At 42.3% G+C, this 19,210-nt stretch overlaps 1 long non-coding RNA gene and 4 other non-coding genes across 6 annotated transcripts; 3 read left to right on the top strand and 2 right to left on the bottom strand.

Moving 5' to 3' along the window:
• The first annotated feature begins 7,023 nt into the window (after positions 1-7,023).
• Trnal-uag lies at positions 7,024-7,103 on the top strand. Its single transcript has one exon. It is a non-coding gene; the product is annotated as a tRNA-Leu (tRNA).
• A 550-nt stretch (positions 7,104-7,653) lies between these two features.
• Trnaq-cug lies at positions 7,654-7,725 on the bottom strand. The gene has a single exon. It is a non-coding gene; the product is annotated as a tRNA-Gln (tRNA).
• Positions 7,726-8,157: 432 nt separating this feature from the next.
• On the top strand, positions 8,158-8,229 carry Trnaa-ugc. Its single transcript has one exon. It is a non-coding gene; the product is annotated as a tRNA-Ala (tRNA).
• Positions 8,230-8,718: 489 nt separating this feature from the next.
• Positions 8,719-18,268, top strand: LOC117234814. 2 transcript variants are annotated; one of them, XR_004493570.1, is made up of 3 exons: positions 8,719-9,352; positions 17,046-17,142; positions 17,229-18,268. It is a non-coding gene; the product is annotated as an uncharacterized LOC117234814 (long non-coding RNA). The 2 variants fall into 2 exon arrangements; XR_004493571.1 differs by lacking the exon at positions 8,719-9,352 and adding an exon at positions 15,848-16,199.
• Positions 14,158-14,240, bottom strand: Trnal-uaa. Its single transcript has one exon. It is a non-coding gene; the product is annotated as a tRNA-Leu (tRNA).
• Positions 18,269-19,210: the final 942 nt, after the last annotated feature.

Genomic DNA, 19,210 nt, shown 5'->3' with positions numbered 1-19,210 from the left:
GATTCATTTTTGTCTCCACTACGTATGTTTCTTCTTTTTTTGGTGCTTTTCATTACAGTAATTCGTATCGAGATTTGCCGTACGCTACAATCTTCCATTACAAAAATATATACAAAGTAACTTAAATTGTAAATTAGCGTAATTCTCTATTTATACGTAGGCATAAACACGCGTTGCCAGGATTAATCACAGAGTAAAATCATTGACACAAATGTCATATAGGGAGACAAGAAACACCGTAATTATGGCATTATAGGCAATCTCGGGAATAAGAAATATGTAGGTTATATTTCGAATCTCGCACTTATACTTTGATTTTTGCGCAATTTAATCCTGATTACCAATAAATCAATGGAAGAAAAAGTAGAAGTCGGTGGTTTATGCAGTGAAATCTGATATTCGCGTAAAAAAGCACGGAGTTAAATTGAAATAACAGGAAGCTGCGGAGCACACGTATAATCATCGATTCCCCTCGAGCGTGCGGTCGTCCGGTATCAGCAATCAAAAGTTTCCTCTCCGTTTTTTCCCTTCTTTTCCATTTTTTGCCTCTCTTTTTCTTTCTTTTCGGAAGCCCCGCAACTGCCGTCCATCGACCGGACCGACATTTTACGTTTCACGAAGCCAGAAAATCGCGAAATTCGCAAGGATTTTATTAAGGTTTCCCGATTTAATTTTCCGAGGATACAGGACACTACTATTAAACGACCGGAACACGTTTCCCGACGTCAACGCGAGCCAGTAATACAATAACCGTGTTGTCACGCTGACAGAGAGGCAATTTTAGGATTTCAGTCAACACAGCCCTCGAGAAACTCGCGAAACAAACGTTCTCCACGCGTTCGAAACTAAATTTTAATTACTCTACGTCGCGTGTTTCCGACCAATAGCTCGCCGAGCCACGCTCGCGAACCTACGTAAAGGAAAGTTCTTTTCCCGCGTTCGATTAAATACCGAGGCAAATCGTTCGGACCGTCGCGTTTCTTTCATCGGTGGAAAACAAAGGCGAAACACCAATGGATATATGTTCGTATATCGGAAGGCAAACGGGTTGAGGGATCGCGGAGGATGAATGCCGATCGAGCGCCCCGAAGGGACCGATGCTCGCTTGTTCGTTCTCTTTCGGATGCCTTTTTCCCTTTCCTCTCGCATGTTCGTCTCTCGAACAGGAGAATCGATCACGATATAGTCGGCAATGAAATCGAAAAGAGAGAAAGAAAGAAAGGGGAAAAAGGGGCAAGAAAAAAGAGGAAAGAAACGTTAAAAGGAAGGGTGAAACAGAAAATGCATGTAACTGCAGAATCGTGTTGAACGCAGCGGAATAACGCGGTTTCCAACTTCGACGTTTGAACGTTTCCTAATCCGATTAGCGCAAAAACTGCATCCCATTGCAATGGAGCATTGGCGTTACGAACCGCGTGGCGTCTCTCTGCGCGAAATCGTGTACCACGCAGCCTGCACCGCCTGAAACTCGGCTGTACGCAGACTGCACGCAGACTGCACGCAGACTGCACGCAAGCAAGCCGCGCGGTTCATTTCTCAAGCTAAACGCATTTATCGGTGATGCACCGAGGGAGAAAATCAGAGCCCTCCGCCTCTCGCCGCCGACGTCGTACAGCCATTGTCCTCGCGTACGCGTCGCCGTTGTGTCAGAGAATGCCGTGGCGAGGTGCCGAGCAAGGGGCTGCGTCGGAGGGTTCGGAGTGGAAGGACAGGGAGTAGAGGGTTGCACGCCATTCCTTCGACATTACGTCATACGTCGATTCTCTGGGGATTCCCACGGCGTCAACCCACGCCGAGAAACTTCGTCGACCGCATTCAGCAGGTAATACACCGCCGTTTTCCACTTATCACTGTTATTAGGGATATTAGTCAGCCGGTGGAGTTATGTACACTTTCTTTCTCGTAGGATACCAAGTTTTCTATTTGCTTTCGTCTGACAAGAGTTCTCTGTTGGTTACCTATTGGAAGAAGGAAGAGGTCGCGGTGTTTGTGTACGCGAAGAAAGTAGGTTTGTTGGTAGCGTGTAATACGTACGAAGAAAATGAAAGCTACGAGATCGATTCGCGTTGAACGGAAAAATGGAATGGATTGAACGAACGAGTTGCACGCGTTCGACGCTGGCAATCGTCGGATAAGAGCCATCCTCCCGTAATCGTTTTTCCACGTTCCAACCGAATCGTTGCTGGGTGAAGAAGTTTAAACAAAAAACAAAGCAGAGAGGGAGGAGACAGGGAAACTGTGAAAAAGGGAACAAATAATGGAAATGGTGTCTCGCTTAGGGGTAATCGTCGTCGCGTGCTCGCAGAGTAAAAATGGGGCCGCCGCGGCTGATTAATCATCGGCAATCTCGCGAGAGCGCGTCGAAAGGACGCGGCCATTAAAGGCAAACGACGAGAACTTCGTCACCGGTCGGCGTTCGACGATCGTGTTCCGGGGTTGAACGAGTTATTTTTTTTTCTCTCCCTTCGCGCGACGATACGTGGCAGAAGGAGAAACAGAGACGAACGAGTAATTTAATTGAAATTCCCCAACCGTGCCCTCACCAGCGGTGGCGCAGAAATTGTGGAAAAATCGAGTCATACGATCGCCGGGGCTGCGTGAAAATGGAATTACGGCGGAGAAACGAGGTTTGTCCGATGATGCAGGTGAACGCCGGTTTCACGAGGGATCGAGCAGCCGAACGTACAAAGGGATGAAAAAACATAGACTCGTCGGTCCGCGGAAAGACCGAGGGTTTATAGGGACAAAATTTTTTTACGTTTAAATTTCAGCGTAAATTGGCCTTGCAAAATTACTCTCAATTACTCTACGCGATACTCGCGAGTGCGAGAGCTCGTTCGATCGCAACCATCGTGCGTATACAGAGCGTTCTGGCTGCCTGGCCTCGAGCAGCAAGCGCAACTCGACTGAAAGATATCCTATCTACAGCGTACGTACGAGTTTGCCATACGTGTGTATGTACATATGTGTAAACGCGTATGCACGGTGTACAAATTGGTCGGCGCACAAATTGATCGATAATCTGACCGGTAATCGAGGAGTTTTCCGAAACGTTGCGTTGATGGCTCGTACAGCCGGAAATATTATAGTCGGGCGAAATCAGCCTCGAAATACCGACGGGACGGTGATCAAGGGTCGACCACTTATAGCGCAATTTGTTTTAATTAAAAATCGTCCGTGCCTGCGGTACAATGAAATTCGCATTATACGCGACGATGCACGGCGATATACGAATTTCGTTAGCGAAAACGCAACGTGAGATCGATAGCGATACTGTACCGATATCGCTGTATGGTATAGCGTCTGACGAGTCGATGAGTCGCGATATTAAATGTACTGGCTCGGTGTTAATTATGAATCCATGGGAGCACGCGAATTGAACGATCGTATCGCAACGGAGGCCTCATTTCGATATGCACATTTTAATTAGCGCTTAACCGAAGAAAGGGCGATATCTCGGTGGCGAGACAAACAGAAACACCGTAATTCGATTCGGAAGGTGCAAATATTTGATAAGGTTGTAACGTTGTGTTACCAGAGGTTCGCCAGAGGCGTGGTAGCTTGTAGGCGGAATCGGTGCAATGAAGTGCATATAGACACTTCATCACCGCGCATCCGGAATCGCCGGAGGTCAGTTACGCGAAAATATTCCCCGTTGTAACATCGTGTTTCGGAAAACGGGAAGGCTGCCTTCGGTGCGGAAACACGCAAACTCCGCCTATAGCCTGCTTGTTTCGCCCATCTGAACCGTCTATTTCGAGTTTACAGCGGCGGAAACCCGAATCGAAACGGAGGTCAGTTACGAGAAAATATTGACTGATCGCGCGTAATGGCACACCCGAGCGCCAACAATAGAATCGTGCCTCTGTCTACGTGTACGTAGCTATCGCGATGCGAAGCACGCGTACCTGTACTCGTGCGTATCCATTCTCGTACCTATGCCTATGTACCTGTACATACACGTATACATATACGCAAATTCACGCATCCATACATCGAAACATGCACGCGTTATCGCGTACGAATCGCGAGTAGAGTCGGCTAAGCGTAGAGACGCGCGGCCCGATGTTAAAGCACGGACATTTCCTGGTCCTCATCAATTGTCATTAAACGACATGATTATTGCGCGTGTTGACGATTATTGCGGCGATAGGCCGTTACCGGAATATCCAGCGAAGCCCGCGGTCTCGTAATGATCGATGCTCGATACGTACTCATCGAGTATTTCGTTAATGGCCGGGACATTGTGTCGAGCGATGTGCACGGCCTCGCGAAAATGCCAAAAGCCCTCTCCCATTCACCGTTAACGAGCCGTTTCGAGGAGAGCGCGTTTTATCCAAAGAGTCCCTTTGGTTCCGTTTTCCACATGATGTCACGGCGGTTGTTATCAGGGCGCGACCATCGATCAATGACCCTGCCGATAAATCGCCAATGCGATAACATCCAATCGGATTATTTCGTGGTTCGCTGATTATTTGAAGTTTTCCACGTGATTCTTGCACGACCACGCTGATGAATTCGATCGTTCAGGGAAAGATCGTTTAACGCGCGAAACGATCGTATCGTCCGGTTAATCGTTAGTCGGACGAAAGATGAGTTTGCGTTATCGAAACGAACGAACTGTAAGTCACGAAACGGAGCACCTGTACGTACGTCGAGTATATTATCCGGCTACGAGAGCCTGTTCCCTTCGATAGGTCCGATGATTCGCCGAAAATAATAGATTTATCATCCCCAATTGGCTTCTAGCAGTTTATTTCATGGGAATCCATGGACGATGAACGCCCCCGCGCGAGCCCCTCGTAACGCAATACGCTGATATACGCGCAAGGATTTTCTCTATGATATGCAACATGCGGGACGTAATTCAGTCGGTGCAAGTCATCGGGATCATCTACGTAGGACTACGATCGCCGCTAACGATCCATCATTTACCGCGACAGCCACGAGTATTAGGTTAAAGTGGCGGCGTGATTCTGCTAAACGCGATGCTAAACAGGTACCGCTTCTGTCGCGAACCTTTCCACCGTCAAGGAACGATATCGTCACGTATCGAACTATCAATACGAACACGTTACTCGTCGATATCGACGTCGATCGTAACGAGCGTGCACGCGTAGAGGACGTTAACCGTACGAGGAAACGTTATGAAAATTTGTACAATGTGATTTCTAGAGATCCGGTAGTGCGATAAATAAATGAAAAAAGTGAATATATCCGAGGTAAAAAGGGGCGAGGTTATAAAACATCGGTGTAAAGAATACGAAATCGCGGCATTTATCTTCTATTTTGCAGTATGCTCGTATCTCCAACCCCGTAACGAGGGGATCCTCACTTGCAAAGACCGATTTCGCCTTATCTGTCCGGCTTATCAGCTACAAGAATATTCACGCGAATTTATCGATCTGTCCGCAGTCGTTTCGGCATGGCTGGCGTTTTCTTTCTTTCTCTCTCTAAAGCGTTAGTTTTACGCTCGTCGTCCCCGAGAGACGCGATAAGGAAAAAAAAAGGCGAGGGGAAGGAAGAAGGAGAAAGAAAGAGGAAAAATAAGAAGACTCAAACTCGAAGTCGCGTTATGAGCATGAATTTTTATATTGAGATATTATCGCGCCGCTGCCGGGAAGGGAAAATAAAAACGAAGTTTCGTTTCGCGACCATAATGACGTACGTTCGTGCGTATCATCGCCGATTTCGTCGCTTCTTTTTCTTCCTTTCGTCGAGCTGAATGTGCAAGCGTACCTTTAAGAAAGAACAAAAAAGAAAAAGAAACAGAAACTACACGAGAGAGTAACGACCGTTGAAATCGATCGTAAAAATTTTCGTTCCTCGTGAATTAAGTTTCTCCCCTCTTCTTAACGGTGGTTAGAGCCGTGTTACGCGAAACACGATGCTTCGTTGGATTACGCAACTCGTTTGGCAAGAATAGACGACCCGCGTGTACGCTCCTACACGTATAACACACACTGTCGGCAGAATGCGAGACCACCTCTTTATCATGATGATAACCTGCGACGATCGTCCGTAGGCCGCGATGAAAACGTTTAATCATTGCTTCACGATGGCTACTTCCTGCCTTAATTGCCCGTTTGTTGACTTAATTAATTGTTTCTAGCGCAGGAGAAGTAATTTCTGACGTACAAAAATAGGCTACATCGCGTGTAACGTATTGCTGCGTTTTCCAGACAACGTTCCACGAAGCATAGAGATTTTATAATTACGTTTCTATTTAAGCAAGCTTCAGTAAGAATATAAGTAGAAACGTGATACAAACCTCTTCAAGACATCAAATTTATTTATAAAACTGGAGTAACTATTGTTGGTGGTTTCTAGAACTTACTCTAGTTTTATAAATGAATTACAAGTTTTTAAGAACTTCTAATTACGTTTCTTCTCATTTTTACATTTGCTTTAAGATTCTGCATAGACCAAGGAGCAACCGAGTCGCTCTTAAAATTATTTTAACAACAATCGTGATTAGCCTGCAAATATGCATAGCCTATTATTTACTTAAAAAAATATATTTCGCTTTTCCTATTTAAAAGCTGAGGTGATTATTAAACGTGTCGATTCGTTTAACAAAGATACGAGTGATGAAATCTCTAATATAAATTGTTAATTACTCTACTATTGAACTGTCCGAGAGAGCACCTTCGTCTATTTATAACTACAGTTGTTGTCACGAAAAATTCAAATGTAACTTCGGTTGACGATTATAAATAACGGCAATAATATTTTGTCCGGAGTTTGTTTACTTTTGAACCTAGCAAACCAAAAAAACGTTGGTATTCCAAGGCACAATAATATGAGTCTGTCTCGACTCAAATCTTCCGTTGACCGATGTGCCGCTACAAAGGCATATCGGAATACTAGAGATTATTGAATCAAGATAGCAAATATGATAGATCCTGCTATTGAAATTTGATGTAATGAAAAATGTTTGTTGGGTAGCACGGTAACTCGTGTTATGTAATATATATGGTGGCGTAAACGTCATGTACGGAGATAGGGACGAAAAGTTTTCGAGGCAGCGTGGCCGAGCGGTCTAAGGCGCTGGTTTTAGGCACCAGTCCGTAAGGGCGTGGGTTCGAATCCCACCGCTGTCAATTCCTTTTTTTTTTTCGCTCTTACAATTAATGATAGTCGCCAAAGTGTAAGATGCACACGCAATCTCATTTTTTTTTCATAAATATATCCGATATCGTAAAATTTATGAAATTCACTAACTACAATTTTGTTGGATCTAGGAAGATATGGGTAATCGATAATTCACGATGTCGATCCTTTAGGAGAGGATCATAACGATAAGTAATGCAATTTTACATTGTTATGCCTCAGCGTAGCATACTGAGTATCTGTTAAAGCAATGCACACAATGCAAGTTAGTTTAAGCGTGATATGTAATAACCGTGTAACAGTATAGAGAGAAATGAATACTCTGTTATTAGTATTCATGTCGCAAACATTTGAGTGTTAAATATAAACTTGCATGTATTGTAAAATATAATTTGTTAGTTCGATAAAGCTAAAAAACTAAAAACGTCGTGTAAATTTTAACTTAAGGGAATAAGTTAGTAAAATATCGAAGATATAGTTCGTGTCTATGGTTAAAATGGTTATGGTTAAAAATTTTGGTTAAAAAAGTCCAAAATTCAAAGGTCCCACCGAGATTTGAACTCGGATCGCTGGATTCAGAGTCCAGAGTGATAACCATTACACCATGAGACCTTCGAGAAGGGTTAATAAAAATATAAACCAAATGTGACCTTGAAATTGTAGGTCATTATCATAAATACAGAAACGTCACTGAGACAAGGTCAAGAATCGATTCGATCGTAAGGCAGCACTAAAAACTACAAGACTCTTACTGTATATCCATCTTTCTTTAGAAATCAAATTAATAAACAATTAAATAAATAAAATCGTCAAAATATTTTAAGCACAGATGATCGATGCATGATTCAAAACGCCATGATTGAATCAATTCACTAACGTGTAAAGATATCTTTCTCTAAAAACGACGAAAGATGTATTTATACATTTCGATTAAATCTTAAAACGTGTATGTAATTACGTTAAATAGGAATAAAAATTGTTTCAACAAGATCGATAATAATTATAGATATCTGTTCTTCGATTTGTTCGATTGAATTAAAAAACGGGGATGTAGCTCAGTGGTAGAGCGTTCGCTTTGCATGTGAAAGGCCCCGGGTTCGATCCCCGGCATCTCCAATTTTTTTTTTTTTTTTTACTCTTCACGAAATATTCATTTAGACTTACTTACAATATCCCATTATTGGCAGAGGAGAACACGATATTCTGGAAGTCGCTCGGTATCCAAACATACGGGACGGTCATGTACTTGTCTTGACTACACTTGACGTATCTTGTATCGTTCGAATCTATTTATGTCGGTCGTCGTTCAAAGGTGACGGTCGTATACCTGCTTCGATTATAAGTACGTTGTATATACACATTATCTTATATCGTTGAAATCTAATTCTGGCAGACGTTGCTCGACATTCAAAGGCGACAGTCGTATAGCTGCCCGGATTATATGTACGTTATATATACGCATTATCTTGTATCGTTCTAATCTATAGCGTTCTTTCTTTACTTCTTTACCTATTATCAAAATAATAAATTACTTGTTCTAGTTAATATCGATAAATATTATTAGTATCGTTTAATTAATGATATCGTGAATATTATTTAACTACAAGCATTATACTCGTAGTATTTCGTATTTAATGATGTCGTTATAACGTACGCTTCACCTGTGAATTAAACCAATCGACTTCATCAAGATACATACATAGTACATCGTTCAGTTCCTGACGAGTTAAACTCCAATCATATTGATCGGCTACGGAGATTGAGAAATTTATAAAAAATGGAGTTGATCAGATTGATTTGCGAGTGTTTCGTTTCCCGCGTGCCTCTTTTATCATTATTTCACATGCACGCTACACAATTAAACGTTAACCATGATCAAACACGTTTCGCATAGCGCCTCGAAATGAGCAGCAACTACGCACTTATGGCACGTGATTGACTTCGCGATTGCGAACACGTGCAGTACGATTATCGACGCGATGCAGCGTACACCGATCGCGAGACGAGTCACACACCGAACGAAAATACGAGTAATACGAGTACGAAAAAAAAAAAAAAAAAAAAAGGAGAGAAAGAAGAATAAAGATTAGAGGAATAAAAAAGAATTCATATAAGAAAAGCAAGAGGCAGAAGAATCGCGAGTCGTCGTATTCAACTGGATGGCCATGGCCGTATGTAAAGCGAGAAGCATCGGGGAGATGATAGGATGCAAACGAAGCCGAGCGAAGGAGATTGAATGGTAATAGTCCTCGATTCGTCATATGCAAAAGTTTCGTATAAACGAGTGAAAAGCGGTCCCCGTGGTCGAAGACGGAGAAAGATGGTATCGTTTGAATTGCCGTGCTCATCGCGCGGCCGGATACTTCGTATCTGTTCGTGACGATAAACGCGAAGAGAATAATCGCGTGAAATATACTGTGACAGCTTCTTTTTTTTTCGCCTCTCCTCTCTCTCTCTCTCGCACGTTTCTTTTTTTCTTCGTGCTTCCTTCTCTTCTTTCTTCCTATCGCGGAGTATACAACGTCGCGAACCGGAGAGTATTAATCATCGTACTACGGAGAAACGACGCAGTAAGGCAGAAACATAGCTCGGTTGTAACGTAATAGAACCGCCGATGAGTTGGTACGGTGCAAGAAATACACAGCGATGCGGGAATAAAGGCCTTGATTGATCGGAGGTAAACGTGACCGTTTAAATGTTGCGGCAGTCGGCTAGGAAAGAGGCAAAAGACACGGTCGATCGCGAAAAAAGATACGACCGTGGCGGCGGTGGCGGCACAGCTCGTTTCTTTTTCCATTGTTTCAAGCCAACCATTATCCACCATGCAAATTCATCGGCGTCCACTGTGCCTCTGGCTCTCCGCGTTACGTAAATCTATTTTGCACTGCCGGTGGACGGTCGGTGCATCTCGATGAAAGAAAAAGGAGCGCGAAGTCATCGCGAAACGGTGACGTTTTGTAACTTGTCTTGTGAAACGCGAGGACCTTGAACAGGAATTCTAAAGAGAGGGACAGAGAAAGAGAGAGAAAAAGCTGGAAAATTAGAGAGTAGCGCGTGTCGGATTGCGAACGCTGTGGGACACACGCGAAGAAATCTAATAGAGTCGCCTAAATCAGCCGGCATTCCTCGCGTTATTCCCTCGAAAGGGAAAGAAACGGATCCCCCTTGTCGTTCGACCGTTATAATATTCTGTCCGGCAATCCCGTATCTATTTTATTGTGTCCCCGAGTCGCGGCGTAACTACGTGAAAACAACATAAAGAAAAAGAAGAAAATCACGTCGCATAGAGATATCGAGTTTTGACCCCGATGGGGTCAGCAGTGGAGCGTGTGACCATTTTGTCACCCTCGCGAAAATTTTATTTACGAATATCCGTTGATGTATACGGTGTCCGAGGCTCGCGGATCTACATAAAACCATCCTCCACGTGGAACACGGTTCTTTTTCGTGTTAGGCGTGCTGCAAACTTCCGGCTGAATTTAAATGTCCAATTGAACGGCACGTGGATTTCTCGTCCCTCGATTTGCAGCTGTACACGTTGGGGCGTTCGACGAGACGCGGAAACGTCGTCCTCGACGTGGTATCTCGGGTCGTTGTTCCGTGAATTCGTGTCTCTTCGAGGCAAACAAGAATTCGCGTCACGTAGGTGTCTCCACTTCGCGTGATAAGTCTCCTCGAAGAAATTACGCGTTAATTCGATGCTCTCGCACCGCTGTATTCCTCGTTGTTCGCAACGACGAAAGGGAGAGGGTGCGAGCTGTTCGAGCCTCGATTGAATGGCGAGGGCGAATGAAACAGAGAGGAAAAGAGAGAAAGAAAAGGAAAGGAAAAAGGATTTAAAAGAAAAAGTCAGTCGGGTGTCCAATGGTACGGAGCGCAACGGGAAGTGACGAGCGAGGTGGTTAGAGGTGACTGCAGCAGAAATCCATCAGATGGAAGAGATCACGCCTGTCTCCATGCCCGGGACAATGACGCGGCCCGCAGACGCTTGTTTTTGTATTCCCGCTCTTCTCTCTTCCTCGCTCGTCCTTTCTTTTCCTTTTCTTCCTCTATTTTTTTCTTCGTCCTTTTTTCCCTCTTCCTTATTTTTTTTTCTACCTTCCACCCCGACTCCATCACCACCCCCGGCGCCCGATTCCACGCGGCACAGTGTTCCAAGCCGTGCAACGAACGGCCGAATGGGTAGGGGAGCTTTAAATATTTAGGCGGCTAATTTTCACGGAGGATTTTTAAGCCGACGAAGGAAAGTGAGAATTGAAAAGAAACGCGGTGACGCGGAGCAAGAAGAGGACTGTGGGCGAAATGTCCTCCAGACTGAAATAATAATAAGAGGCGCCAGCGCCTTTAATCACGATATTAAACATTTACGATTGCTATGGCGTCCTGCTCTTAAGACGGCTATTCTTTTCTTCTTTTTTTTAACGCGGCCCCGATCCGATCTTCCCTTCTGCACAAAGACGACCTACTCCTCCCTGCAACCGCCAACGCTCACGCCACCTCTTGTTTATGTTTACGTACCTTCTGATAACCTTACGCGGAGATCAAGTCGATTCACCGAGGCTTCCTTCAAGATGTACACCCCGTGAACGGTGCAACCATACGACCAACACTCGAGATCGTTGCCACACGGACGAAGCGAAGCTCGGGAAGAAGTGGGTGGGTCGGTCTATCGCGGTTGTAACAGAGGGTCGACAGCGAAACGAGAACTCGCTCAAAGAAACCGTCGCTGGGCGTTCGAGAAACGCTTCATTTTTCTTGGCCGTTGCGCCATAAGCCACGAAGATTATGTCCAGGCTGATCCTCGCTGTATCGATGACAATGGCGAAAGGCAGCGGCGAATCGAGCAGACGAGAAGCTTAATCTAGTCCTCAGTTTGTTTTGCTTTGCCGTGCGATTTGTCATCCATTGTCCGACCGAGTACGCTCGGCCCGCCATGAATCGTTATTTATGGTTTTCGCTTGATTAATTTTTGCCTCATCTTCGTGATATCGCGAAATTGTCTGCGTCAAGCGCAGCCTTTCGTGGCTGACGCTCGATTTACGATTTACAAGCGTTTCCATTGTCGCTGGCAATTCTGTTTGTGAAAGTAACGCGGATGGTTGAAAAAATTCCCACGAACGAACAAAATTTTACATCGGCTTTGCAACTAGCGTTCGTTTCAGCCGACCGATTGTTGGAATAAAACCTCGTTGAATTTAGTCGAAGGGATATCGTCGGGCGCGAACATCTCGTTGGGGTGAAATCACATTTTTAAGCTTCGATTAAGGTGACGATAACGCGGGGCGATAGCCTGAGAAGATAGAGATGAATTTAATATTCCGAATCCGGATAACGCGATTTCACCGGACGTCAGGCTTGAAACGCGTAAGTATTACAAGTACGATTTCCCTTTTCTGTTCGTCGAGGGTTGGATTGCTTCGTAGCCGAGGTATTTTCGAGGTTGAACCTGTTTTTCAATTTCTTCCTGTCTCGCTTTCACGCTTCGACGTGTTGCAATCGAATTATCGTGACACCGGTTGGGTCGAACGAGCGGGAAACGAACAACGAACCCTCGATACTCCTCGAAGCATCGATAAGAATTTAACTGCTAACTCAAATTACATAATGCAAAGTGGTCGTCGATCGATGAACGTGGTTACACGAAGAAAGATGGAAGAAAGGAAGTTTGGAACGAGTCAGAAGGGCAACAGGAAAAAAATAATGCGAAGTACCCCGATTCGCGGACACCTACCCAAACTGCTCCATTCCTCCCTGTCGTTCATCCCCTTTTTTTCATAGCAGACCCTTTATACGTCGACCACAGTATCGACAGGAATGGCACCCCTCAGCTAAGGGCTGGATCTTCGAAGCTGCTGCATTGTGCAACGTTCGCGCAAGGGTTGCTTGAAATACGCGCGTCTGATTTTTTTCCTTTCTTTTTCAACGCGATCACCGTCCTCTGCCTCTCCCTCTGCCTCTCCCTCTGCCTCTGTTCCCGGTGATCCTGCAATCGTGCAAGTAACGAAGAAAGTCGAGATATTCGCGTGGTAACGTGAGAATGACAACAGATGCGGTGGAATGAAATTACAAGTGTGCCGGGTTCATAGTGCTCGTGCCGGCAAGTACACAGGAGTTGTGCTTTTTTAGCGAAATTGTTGTGACAAGCATTTCAACGGGCGACTCTTGGCGTTTGCTTTCTTCTCGATGCCGGCACACGGCATCCCCTTTTTGAATAGGGTGGTCTCGTGACACTTTTACGGTGTCAAGTCCTGGTCTTCTGGGAACAGGGCCTGGCCCTGCTGTTCGGTAATCCGATTTAATCGGCTCTTTTTCCTTCCCGGTACGACGATTCGTATGAAACTGTTGGCGAAACTTGGAAACGTCGATAAAACGTTTGACAAGCCTCTACGATTTACAAAAGGGGATGAGCATGCTCGTAAGGCCTCTGAACGTTTCGTCGAATAAGAATTATGCACGTGAAACGAACGATACGATCGTGGAAACGTTGGTAAGTCGTCGGGTTCGCTAAGAAACCCGTACGGTTATGTAAATACACGGAGACGAAAATGGTTGGTACTCGACTCGGTGTAACAGGATTAACGGGCTAAAGTTGCTCGCGCATAGTTCGTTGCCTTATCTCAGTTTCCCTAATTGTCTATGACTATTCATCAAGTCATTTATACTCGGCTCAATTATCGCTGCCATCAGTTACGAGACTCGAGTCACTTCGAATCCGGCTTCGGCGAAAGCCCCGACCATTTATCTTTACGCGGAGATACCCCGTAATTGCAAATCAGCTTCTAGCCCGTCAATTAATGATTTGTTAGCAAAACCATTTCTCTTCTCATTTAAACACCATTTTCTCGTTAAGGAAATATTTCAGATTTTTATTCCGTGACCGAGAAATTGGATATGTAATTTATGAGATATATTTATATGTATATATATTCATTAAATATGAAAATTCTTTAAATAAATCGATTAATTAATTAGAGTTGCTATACGGATGATAAATACGTTTAATTAGTGTTGGTATATAGGACGAAATAAAAAACAAAAAATATTTGCTAAGTGTGGGGTTCGAACCCACGCTCCCAGAGGGAACCAGAACTTAAGTCTGGCGCCTTAGACCGCTCGGCCAACCTAGCATTGGTGAAATGTGCTAGTGTTATATAGGTATATATGGTACTCATCAGTTACTATTAGTTTATAATTTACACTAAATGACAACATATTATATGTGACAAATGCATATTGTATAATTTAAAATGAAATTTAATTTTAACCTATGTTATGCAAATACAAATATCTCTAAACAAATCATACAGTTTAATTTAGCATGATAAATGATGTTAAAAAAGTTATTTGGCACCCACAACTATGATCTAATGGTTTTTTTAAATTCTTATTTAAATTCAACGCCGGACTCCTTGACTGATGCAAATTTATCAATTTACAGAACAATAGATTAATTTACCGTGAAGCGGTAACGAACTTTCCTTTCTTGGGAATCGTAGAAAAATTACGGAAGTTGTAAAAGGCGAAGGGCGATTTGAATAATACAATCATTATTCACCCTCGTTGTTTTCAATGTTGACTAATGATCGACTTAAGAAAATAGCGCGCACTCGTAAAACTCGATTGCTTTCAGATACGAACGTTCTCTCTGTCCCTCTCTTCCCCGCCCCTCTGTCTCCCTATTATACAAGAGCGTACGTTGCGCTTTTATGCACGTTTCCCTGGGGGAACGCGATTGAAATAATTATGATTCAAGACACTTACCGAAACGGTGGATATACTTGGCTCGCTTCATCTTGGTCCGATATAATCTTCTACCTTCTCACGTGAGAAAGTCCAACGACCTGTTTCCATTAGTCGCTTTAACACTTAATACAGTGGTCTGCGGATTTATACGCGTATCATCTACGGTGCTTCACTGATATAACAGTAAGGAATTGTGTACACAACACGATTGTGTGTAAGTCAGTGTATCATACACATATACGTTGGCGTCGTAATAAAACCGAATCGTACTGTCTGGACTATATTTCGTGTCGTAAAAAAACGGTAACTTCCCTGAAAGTAGTCGTGTATCGTTCTATTCGTTGTTAGTATATTTACTAACGGGGTTAGGTTTGATGTCGTGGTTGATGTTGGGATCGCGTGCCACCACTGTCGTACCAGTCTGCACCTATCCCGTCGTTAAAGCATACTTCGCCATGTCATTAACGTAATCACTCTCCGTCACTTTGAGAACTCAACAGAATACTCGATATTTTAAGTAGTCAAAACTTTTCGTTTCACTTCCGACGTGATTGCTCGTGAATTTCCACTCGTGTTCGTGTTGAAGAAGATACGATAAATCGTTTCACGGTCTCAGACACAAATGCATCATGCGGTTGGAGACGCCTAGTGATGGGATCTGAAACACTTCAAATTACATACATATGTACTTCGAAACTGTATATGTACATAATTATGTTTGTATACATATGGCCAAAAAATTGAATCACTTTGAAAATTATACGAAGCTTAAAAGTCTTAAAAGTCCTGAGAGCTTTGATAGGTTTGAAATAAAATAAAATAGAACCGCGCAAAATTTTGTAACAAATGAGCTCTGTTCATGTATATTACTTATTGAATAACGAAATCGAATTTAAAGTTAATATAGTATCGTATATAATGTAATATATTACATATAGCTTAGAGTAATTACATAAAAGTAATTATATTTAAAGTTAAATAAGTTAAAACGTAAATGATAGTAATGCTTTTATTATTTATTTAGTAGCAATATGCAACTGATGTGAAATTAGGATATTCGTTACTAGAGACGCCTATGAACGTTTGAAATATGCGCGGAACCGAAGAGACGCAATATAACATTGTACATTCGGTAGAACGCCAAGCTCCTCAGAGGTCGTGAAATAGGAGAGTGATTAGTTGAAACACGAATTTCTACAAAAACACATGTGTTTTCGAATGTAAACACGACGCCACTGAAACGCAGCTGCTGAATAGATTCCTGTCGTCTGAATTTAGGTTAACATATGCCAAACTTAACTTCTTCAAAGAATTTGGAACCCACGCAGCAGGTTAGCCTAAAGGTATTTATTCTGAAATCACTTGCATTTATATAACTGACATTAGAATTTCGATAATTTACACAGAATTTGATTGCGTTTCGTGCGATATAAAATAGTTCATATAGAAATCTGTACGTATAAAAAAAGCAAATGGCCAATAAATATTAATTGATTAATTATGATTGATCGAACATCGTCCAAATCCCAAAAAGTTCAACTTAAAGGATTGAGTTGGCTTTTTATTAGAAGGCATTGACCGAATTCCTAATGCTTTTCTTTGAAAGCAAAGGTTTACGTGAGCTACAGAAATGAATTTCGTGTGGCGGTCGATGCGCGAGATGTTTTTCTACGAAAACGTAATTGACAGGTTAGGTTATCGAGAAATAATCATAGCATAAGAAACCACAAACCTTGGTAAATGAAGGAAGGGCTTTGTATGCTAAGATTGATAAAGAATTTTGTTTGTAAATACTGATTACATATAAGTATCAACGACACGCGATCGTCCTCAACCTACTGGGTTATCGCGAGAAAGGAACAGCATACCGTTGTGTGATATTTTTTATCCATCTTGATTTTTACGCTATCAAGCTTCGTAAACATTTTTTATCCGTGACGGTATCTTTAAAAACACGCAGTAAAACCTATTCGTTATCGGGATATTATGATATACGATCGACTTTTTTTTATATTGCTGCGTGAAGTTTAAAAATGCGAATAGGAATACGGTATGCTCAACCTAACGGTCGAACAAAAATTAATAGTGTCATGGCGTCGTAACGGTCAAAGTTGGTATTGTTGTAAAGCATTTGATTCGCTGCTGCACTTTTTAAATTTCGAATTAGCTTTGTTCTGGTGGCTTTTCAGCGTTCGCAGACTGCAATGGAAGATGTAAAGCGTGTACGGTTGAAAGTACGATGGGATTTCCGCTTTCTAGAAAATGCAGACGGAGTTCCACAATGATGTACGTATGTAGTCCTTTGACTCTGTGTACGGTTATAGAGAAAAATTAGCTTTTTGAAATAATCCACGTGTGTTATTGGCTAGTAGGGGTCGTTTCATGTTCACCGCTCATTGTTTTCGTCGTACCACGAGGGACTGCTTTTATGTCAATACTTCAAAGTGCTATAACCTACGTGGGGGTATCATACGAGGCAAAAGTTACGTGAACCAGAGTCGCACCATCTTCATTATCATCTTCAGGTGTCTCCGCACGGTAACGTACAATTTACGTATGCCAAAGGGCATCTTTGTATTTAAGACTTTTTTAAGAGCATGCACGAGTCAGTTTCCTTGTTATATGCAGAGATACACAGTCTAGTCTTTGCACTTATTGTGTATATTTAATGAATTAAATATGGTAAAGTAAATTTGAAAGACAAGTGAATAATTTACATGCAAAAAATAGATTTTATTAAAGATTCATTCAAACTTCTTATTTCTAACCTTTACGACGTTCTACCAATCTTTTTTAATATATTTCAGAGTATGTAATAAATGAGAGATAACAAAAATGTTCTGAAATTTAATAGAAAGGACGTCGAACTTCCATTTCATTTTTTATCTGGTCTGTGTATCTCTGCTTTTCATTACAATGTACAATCCCGAGGAAAGCGGAACTTTGTGATGTATACGCGTACCGAACTAAGCATTGGTGGAGAAGAGCACTGTCGATTGCATCCGCCGACAGGAACACTAATCACGGGACTCGCTGTCTTTTAAGATTATTAAAATCGTCAAAGCTTCAACGTCCTCAAAGGGTTAATTACCCTACGGGATATTTATGGCTGGGTTGCTCTCTTCCCTCGCTCGCCAGGGAGCAGAGGCTATTAAAGAAGGAGCACGCGGACAGAGAAGAGGTAGACTGCGAACTGCCGCGGAAAAGAGCCTTTCTCTTCGTGTGTCATTGTCAGGGCTTGTAGATAGATTGCTCAGACGGTAATTGATTTCCTGTGCCGTGTCGAATAATTGAACGCTCAATGTTATACAGTTTTACTTGAAAGAAAATAATATTTGATTTATGTCTATCATTCGCGTTCAACGAATTCTTCAAAACGTTCCAATGTAATTTGGAATTTACAAGCACTAGACTGTCTGTCGTAATTTCCAAGTTGAAAATCGCTTCCTAGATTCTAGTTTAAATATACATGATCTTTCAAAATAACTAAATTTCACATAACAAACAAAGTTTCGTATTTGAAGTTCATTGATGAAGTAGCGTTTAATAGTAGGTAATAACACACGTAATTTCAACCATATTTCATTGAAATAATATCTTTAACAAAAAAAAAAAAAAAATAAGAGAAATAAATTCTTCATAAAGAGAATGCAATCATTAAACTTCAACATACAATAACTTATATTGCGATTAATTGTTTTTGTTCTTGTACTTCACTACAAAAAGAGGTAATGATATTGACTCGATACTCTTGATAAACTGGTATGCAATGGGCCAGGATGCAAGAAGGCGTAATATATAGAAATAGATGCAAAATGTAATGTTGTAACGATATCTCAGACGTATATATTCTGTAGGAAGCGTACTTAGACGAAGTACTTACTCGCAATCGCTTTAAGAGCAAGGACACGCCAACTATGAAAGGTGTTAAGAGGAACCGCGAACAGGCTAGCTGCGATAATGCACTCGTATAAACGACCGTATGCCTCATGCGGATTAACGCTCGAAGAAAAAGGTTCGCTTGCCGATGGGCACCATCGTTACATTTTAAAAGAGTGCTGTCATGCTATTATGCGGCCGGTGATATGATTCGTTTGCATTAAACATTTATACGTGTTCGTATCCGTAAATCGCGAAAAAATAACGGAATACTAAATGCACGAGATTTCAGCTACCAACGAACGGTTTTAGTTGTCCGGGAAGAATGTCGTGTATCGTTCTTGGAATGTCGTGATGGGTTCATATCGTTTCTTGAGAAGTCCTTTAAGAAATTGACCGACTAACGTGGTTGCTTTTAGTACATTACTTACTCACGATTTCATGCGTGTAATTTTTATGAATTTTGTTAATCTAA

Source organism: Bombus vosnesenskii, unplaced genomic scaffold (assembly GCF_011952255.1).
Source record: "Bombus vosnesenskii isolate JDL3184/JDL3185 unplaced genomic scaffold, Bvos_JDL3184-5_v1.1 scf7180000013309, whole genome shotgun sequence".
Taxonomy (NCBI): Eukaryota; Metazoa; Arthropoda; class Insecta; order Hymenoptera; family Apidae; genus Bombus; species Bombus vosnesenskii.
The sequence above is the reverse complement of the archived record's forward strand: the minus strand, read 5'-3'. Positions and strand labels throughout refer to the sequence as shown.